Below are 8602 nucleotides of genomic sequence, written 5' to 3' on the forward strand. Positions count from 1 at the left end.
ACCCAAACACTAATAAAACACAGTTATGCCTGCGCAACCTCCGTACACCCTTTCCCAAGAGGATTGGGAAGAAAAATTCAAACAAGCAAGCAAAACCAAGTGAGAGTAAGTGGGGAAAGAGTAAGAGAGCTTTTCCCTTGCCTGTACTGTAAGACACCTCATTGAGAAAAGACAAGGAACGGAATATCGATTATTTCAGGGAGAACATCACCTTTGCCTCTTAACCTCTCAGACCCTTGTAAGAGTACTATTAACAACAGACTTTCAGTCTATGCTACTGCAGGGGTTGTTATAGTGTGTGACGCCCTTTTGGCACCTGTTGTTAGGATGGCGTGTGCAAGTGTACGCAAGTGTGTGTATTCCCAATGGTCAACTGAGAAATGGCACTGTCGAAAGTCTGGCGCTATGAGGGCCAGGCGGGAGGACTAATATTCATGACCTTCATTCTGTGCGCCCATGTGACCTGTACAGCCAAGAGAAAATAAGCTGTTTGTAATGAGGTTGGAAGAGACACAAATGAAGTGTTGTTGATGATGGCACTGCTTCTAATACCCTCTGTTGCTGTCTCCTCCCTCTAACAAATTAACACAGCATAAAAAACTCTCTTTAAAAACTCTCCCCTACCACACGGCTTTACCACCCTCCCCCCGCACTAAAACAACCCTCAGAAGTCATACTCATGATTCCATATTTCTAGTTTAAAGGGATACAGAGTCAGATTAACTAATGGATACCATTTTTATGTCTCTGCGAGCAGTTTGAAGGAAGTTGCTAACTAGCGCAAGCGCAATTGCTAACTAGCGTTAGTGCAATGCCTGGAAGTCTATGGGTATCTGCTAGCATGCTAGTAGATACCCATAGACTTCAAGTCATTGCGCTAACGCTAGTTATCATTGGCTCACGAAACTACCTCTAACTTCCTTCATACTGGACACAGAGACATCGAAATGGTATCCAAGAGTTAATCTGATTCTGGGGAAGTAGATATAGGGCCTCATTGCCAAAGTCCTGACGTATTCCTTTAACATATTATATGACAAAAAGAAGAAACAAGCTTGTCAGCCAATGGACAACCTGCGCAACAGGGAAACAGTGAATGGATTGTAGTTGAACAAAATGTTGCTTGTTTTACCCTTATTAAAGAGGAAATGCTGCATAGATTTTGTGACATAGATTGCCTTGTTGCTCATTAACTTGAGGAACTGTGCTTAAAGCTGCAATATGTAACTTTTTGGGCTACCCGACCAAGTTCACATAGAAATGTGTGTTATAGATCTGTCACTCATTGAAAGCAAGTCTAAGAAGCAATAGATATGTTCTAGGTGCACTATTTCTATGCTTCCTGTTCTTAAGTTTAGTTTTTGCGTGTTTTACTTTCGGTTTTGTGCACCAGCTTCAAAACAGCTGAAAATACAATATTTGTGCTTATGGAAATGATATTTCACAGCGGTTTAGATGGTACAATGATTCTCTACACTATACTTGATTGTTTTGTCACATAAACTGAAATTAGGCTAACTATTAGAATTTGAGAAACCAGGAAATGGCAAAATTGTAAAGGAAATTGATAAGGCGCTGTTATCAACATGCATCCTGGCCTCCAATGGCTTCCTGTAGTTTGGAATAGCTGATATATTGATGGTAGTTGTACTTACCATTGAGGAAGAGATTGTTGCCAACTCCTGTTCTCTCCTTCTAAAGCATTCCAACAGTCAAAGCCATAGGTCAAACCACATATCATCACCTCTAATTTATAGACTGTCAATACCAGGTCAGTCATTATGTCACTAAAAACACTGCTGAACTCAACATATTCCGACATTACCTTGGAACAGCTGTCACAGGAGGATTTCATTTGCTTTTGAGCAAGACAACCTAGTCTCCTTCCTTTAAAGCCATGGCAAAACATTATTCCAGTTCCAAGTCAATCCTAAATATTGCTCAAGGTCCCTGACTGTGTCATTGTGGTGACTTAAAGTGAATATCTTTGGCCCGTAGCATGCAGAATGAAGTTTATGACACCAACAGGGATTTCAACAGGGCCATGTGTTTTTTTGTCCTCATGTGGAACTGAGAAGGCCCCAGGCTCTCCCTCCCAACTTTTGTTTTTCAAAAGCATTTTGAAACTAGGCCTACACCCATTCAGCAGCCGATTGTCCTTGTTTTGCCCTTTTGTTACAGCATTTCTATGAAATGTAGTTATGTTTTTAGAGGAACTATTTTGTCAGATTATTTTATGGAATTATCCTAACTGATTGACGGTGTATCATCCTCGAGGTTGTTTCAGGTCCAAAATGATAAAGGGTTATCCAAGTTTGAAGGTAGGGCATTGGGATTCATAAAGTTGATGCTAATATAGCTTCAAAATCACTGCAAAAAAACATGGAAAAGCACCTCAAATGGAAAAGGCTTGTCTCTAAAGTTTAAGTGTTAGACCACTACCGCCACCTAGTGGGGTAAAGTGTGATACACAGGCGCTTGAATACTTAGGGCAGGGTTTCCCAAACTCTGTCCTTGGGACTCCAAGGGGTGCACGTTTTAGTTTTTGCCCTAGCACTACACAGCTGTAATCAACTAATCATTAGGGCAAAAACCAAAACGTTACACCCCTTGGGTTCCCAAGGACCGAGTTTGGGAAACATTGACTTAGGGGCATATGGAAAAGTAACTGTGCTAAAAACAACACATGAAACCCATTTTAGACAGAATGGTAAGTATGCTGAAATATTGTTTGTTCTTTTCTTCCTCCTCGTTGAACAACACCTCCACTCCTCTCACACTTCACTTTATTAAACTATAAATCTTTAAACAGCATCAATATAAAAAGGGTTTCTATACATTTCAGTTTCAAGACTTACACAATAACAATACAAACAAGGCCTTAAAAACAAAGGTGTCATTGTACACTGATGATTCATGTTTTCTTTTAAATCCACAACTTGAATCACTCCACAGCCTCAAAGAGGATCTAGATAAATTTTCTAACCTCTCTGGATTGCATCCACATTTTGATAAATGTACTATATTACATATTGGATCACAAAAAAATACAATTTTTATACTTAAATCCAAACAGGTTCTCTAGCAAATTAGTAAGATTGTCTCACCCAATGTACAAGAATGGCCTTTTTCCCTTTATTCAGATTACAATCTCTCACTTTCAGTTATTTGAAAAGGAAATAATCTCCCAAATATCACTATTTCTAAAACAAGCCATAGCAAGTTGGTTGCAATTTCAATTTAATCCTCCAGAAACGACAGAACAAATAATGCAACAAATATTGTGGTTAAACTCAAATATAGTAATTGATTAAACAAATCTTTGTTTTTGAAAATATGTTTTAAAAAGGTATAATCTTCGTAAATGATATCATAGGTAGAACTGGTGGAGTTATGTTGCACATACAGCTAACAAAAACATATGGAAATGTCTGCTATACCCAAAATTACAACCAAATAATAGCAAAATAGTTAGGAAGAGATTTTTGACGTACCAATTCCATGGCAAATGGTTTATGAACTGATACGCAAAACGACGTCAGATTCAAATCTTATAATTTTCCATTTAAATTATTATACAAAATTCTTGCAACCAATAGAATGTTATTTATATGGGGGATACAAACTTCCCAGCTCTGCAGATTTTGCTGCGAAGAGACAGAATCAATAGATCAATTGTTTTGGTACTGTCCATTTGTAGCTTGTTTTTGATCACAGGTCCAGGAATGGTTGAAGGATTGCAATATTTACCTGGAGCTAACCCTGCAGATAGCACTACTGGGTGATCTGAAAAGTCATAGTCAATCGATCAATAATATAATAATAATTTTAGCAAAACATTTTATTTTCAATTTACAATCTGTAGAAACAATGAGAATAAAAGGGTTCAGAACTTTTGTGAAACATCACAGTACAGTTGAGAAATATGTGGCAAGTAGAAATCCAATATGGACGGTGTTAAGAGATAGATGGGAGGGGTTGAATGGAGCTGAAGGTTGGGACTAATAACACCAAAATAACTAATGTAAAACATACTGTGTCCATAGTAAGTATATAGGTTGAGAACTTTTGTGAAAAAGAGCACAGTTTTTGGGATATGGCATGTAGAGACAAACCGGATGGACATCATGAAACTGATCGGAGAGTTGGAGGGTAGAGGAAGTTCAGGAGTAAAAACAAACAAAATACAATTATGTGTCCATGAAATGTATATAGTATGTACAGTTGAAGTCGGAAGTTTACATACACTTAGGTTGGAGTCATTAAAACTCATTTTTCAACCACTCCACAAATTTCTTGTTAACAAACTATAGTTTTGGCAAGTCGGTGAGGATATCTACTTTGTGCATGACACAAGTAATTTTTCCAACAATTGTTTACAGACAGATTATTTCACTTATAATTCACAGTATCACAATTCCAGTGGGTCAGAAGTTTACATACACTAAGTTGACTGTGCCTTTAAACAGCTTGGAAAATTCCAGAAAATGATGTCATGGCTTTAGAAGCTTCTGATAGGCTAATTGACATCATTTGAGTCAATTGGAGGTGTACCTGTGGATGAATTTCAAGGCCTACCTTCAAACTCAGTGCCTCCTTGCTTGACATCATGGGTAAATGAAAATAAATCAGCCAAAACTTCAGAAAAAAAATGGTAGACCTCCACAAGTCTGGTTCATCACTGGGAGCAATTTCCAAACACCTGAAGGTACCACGTTCATCTGTACAAACAATAGTACGCAAGTATAAACACCATGGGACCACGCAGCCGTCATACCGCTCAGGAAGGAGACGCGTTCTGTCTCCTAGAGATGAATGTACTTTGGTGCGAAAAGTGCAAATCAATCCCAGAACAACAGCAAAGGACCTTATGAAGATGCTGGAGGAAACAGGTACAAAAGTATCTATATCCACAGTAAAACAAGTCCTATATCGACATAACCTGAAAGGCAGCTAAGCAAGGAAGAATTCACTGCTCCAAAACCGCCATAAAAAAGCCAGACTACGGTTTGCAACTGCACATGGGGACAAAGATCGTACTTTTTGGAGAAATGTCTTCTGGTCTGAAGAAACAAAAATAGAACTGTTTGGCCATAATGACCATTGTTATGTTTGGAGGAAAAAGGGGGTGGCTTGCAACCCGAAGAACACCATCTCAACCGTGAAGCACAGGGGTGGCAGCATCATGCTATGGGGGTGTTTTGCTGCAGGAGGGACTGGTGCACTTCACAAAATAGATGGCATCATGAGGAAGGAAAATTATGTGGATATATATCTCAAGACATCAGTCAGGAAGTTAAAGCTTGGTCGCAAATGGGTCTTCCAAATGGACAATGACCCCAAGCATACTTCCAAAGTTGTGGCAAAATGCCTTAAGGACAACAAAGTCAATGTATTGGAGTGGCCATCACAAAGCCCTGACCTCAATCCTATAGAAAATGTGTAGGCAAAACTGAAAAAGCGTGTGCGAGCAAGGAGGCCTACAAACCTGACTCAGTTACACCAGCTCTGTCAGGAGGAATGGGCCAAAATTCACACAACTTATTGTGGGAAGCTTGTGGAAGGCTACCGGAAACGTTTGACCCAAGTTAAACAATTTAAAGGCAATGCTACCAAATACTAATTGAGTGTACAGTGGGGGAAAAAAGTATTTAGTCAGCCACCAATTGTGCAAGCTCTCCCACTTTAAAAGATGAGAGAGGCCTGTAATTTTCATCATAGGTACACGTCAACTATGACAGACAAAATGAGGAAAAAAAATCCAGAAAATCACATTGTAGGATTTTTCATGAATTTATTTGCAAATTATGGTGGAAAATAAGTATTTGGTCAATAACAAAAGTTTCTCAATACTTTGTTATATACCCTTTGTTGGCAATGACACAGGTCAAACATTTTCTGTAAGTCTTCACAAGGTTTTCACACACTGTTGCTGGTATTTTGGCCCATTCCTCCATGCAGATCTCCTCTAGAGCAGTGATGATTTGGGGCTGTCGCTGGGCAACACGGACTTTCAACTCCCTCCAAAGATTATCTATGGGGTTGAGATCTGGAGACTGGCTAGGCCACTCCAGGACCTTGAAATGCTTCTTACGAAGCCACTCCTTCGTTGCCCGGGCGGTGTGTTTGGGATCATTGTCATGCTGAAAGACCCAGCCACGTTTCATCTTCAATGCCCTTGCTGATGGAAGGAGGTTTTCACTCAAAATCTCACGATACATGGCCCCATTCATTCTTTCCTTTACACGGATCAGTCGTCCTGGTCCCTTTGCAGAAAAACAGCCCCAAAGCATGATGTTTCCACCCCATGCTTCACAGTAGGTATGGTGTTCTTTGGATGCAACTCAGCATTCTTTGTCCTCCAAACACGACGAGTTGAGTTTTTACCAAAAAGTTCTATTTTGGTTTCATCTGACCATATGACATTCTCCCAATCCTCTTCTGGATCATCCAAATGCACTCTAGCAAACTTCAGACGGGCCTGAACATGTACTGGCTTAAGCAGGGGGACACGTCTGGCACTGCAGGATTTGAGTCCCTGGCGGCGTAGTGTGTTACTGATGGTAGGCTTTGTTACTTTGGTCCCAGCTCTCTGCAGGTCATTCACTAGGTCCCCCCGTGTGGTTCTGGGATTTTTGCTCACCGTTCTTGTGATCATTTTGACCCCACGGGTGAGATCTTGCGTGGAGCCCCAGATCGAGGGAGATTATCAGTGGTCTTGTATGTCTTCCATTTCTTAATAATTGCTCCCACAGTTGATTTCTTCAAACCAAGCTGCTTACCTATTGCAGATTCAGTCTTCCCAGCCTGGTGCAGGTCTACAATTTTGTTTTGTTTCCTTTGACAGCTCTTTGGTCTTGGCCATAGTGGAGTTTGGAGTGTGACTGTTTGAGGTTGTGGACAGGTGTCTTTTATACTGATAACAAGTTCAAACAGGTGCCATTAATACAGGTAACGAGTGGAGGACAGAGGAGCCTTTTAAAGAAGAAGTTACAGGTCTGTGAGAGCCAGAAATCTTGCTTGTTTGTAGGTGACCAAATACTTATTTTCCACCATAATTTGCAAATGAATTCATAAAAAATCCTAGAATGTGATTTTCTGGATTGTTTTTCCTCAATTTGTCTGTCATAGTTGACGTGTACCTATGATGAAAATTACAGGCCTCTCTCATCTTTTTAAGTGGGAGAACTTGCACAACTGGTGGCTGACTAAATACTTTTTTCCCCCACTGTATGTAAACTTCTGACCAACTGGGAATGTGATGAAAGAAATAAAAGCTGAAATAAAGAATTCTCTCTACTATTATTCTGACATTTCACATTCTTAAAATAAAGTGGTGATCCTAACTGACCTAAGACAGGGAATTATTACTAGGATTAAATGTCAGGAATTGTGAAAAACTGAGTTTAAATGTATTTGGCTAAGGTGTATGTAAACTTCCAACTTCAACTGTATAAACTGGAAGTAGAGGCGTAAGTGTTGTTGTTCACTAGTTTACTCCAATTAGGGGAGGGGTGGTGGGGTTGGAAAGTAATAAAGGAAAATACATTTAAAAAAGGATATGTATATATATGTATTTATGTGTATATGTATGTACAGTACCAGTCAAAAGTTTGGACACACCTACTCATTCAAGGGTTTTGCTTTATTTTTACTATTTCCTACATTGTAGAATAATAGTGAAGACATCAAAACTATGAAATAACACATATGGAATCATTTAGTAACCAAAAAAGGGTTAAACAAATAGCCACTCTTTGCCTTAATGACACTCTTTGCATTCTCTCATCCAGCTTCACCTGGAATGCTTTTCCAACAGTCTTGAAGGAGTTCCCACATATGCTGAGCACTTGTTGGCTGCTTTTCCTTCACTCTGCCGTCCGACTCATCCCAAACCATCTCAATTGGGTTGAGGTCGGGGGATTGTGGAGGCCAGGTCATCTGATGCAGCACTCCATCACTCTCCATCTTGGTAAAATAGCCCTTACACAGCCTGGAGGTGTGTTGGGTCCCACTAAGCCCAAACCAGATTGGATGGCATTTCACTGCAGAATGCTGTGGTAGCCATGCTGGTAAAGTGTGCCTTGAATTCTAAATAAATCACAGACAATGTCACCAGCAAAGCACCCCCACACCATAACACCTCCTCCTCCATGCTTTACGGTGGTAACTACACCTGCGGAGATCATCCATTTACTCACACCATGTCTCACAAAGACACGGCGGTTGGAACCAAAAATCTCCAATTTGGACTCCAGACCAAAGGACAAACTTCCACCGGTCTAATGTCCATTGCTTGTGTTTCTTCGCCCAAGCAAGTCTCTTCTTCTTATTGGTGTCCTTTAATAGTGGTTTCTTTGCAGGAATTTGACCATGAAGGCCTGATTCACACAGTCCCCTCTGAACAGTTGATGTTGAGAGGTGTGTGTGTGACTTGAACTCTGTGAAACACTTATTTGGGTTGCAATTTCTGAGACTGGTAACTCTAATGAACTTATCCTCTGCAGCAGAGGTAACTCTGGGTCTTCCATTCCTGTGGCGGTCCTCATGAGAGCCAGTTTCATCATAGCGCTTGATGGTTTTTGCGACTGCACTTGAATAA

This window comes from Coregonus lavaretus (assembly GCF_964263955.1).
Source record: "Coregonus lavaretus genome assembly, chromosome: 12".
Classification (NCBI taxonomy): Eukaryota; Metazoa; Chordata; class Actinopteri; order Salmoniformes; family Salmonidae; genus Coregonus; species Coregonus lavaretus.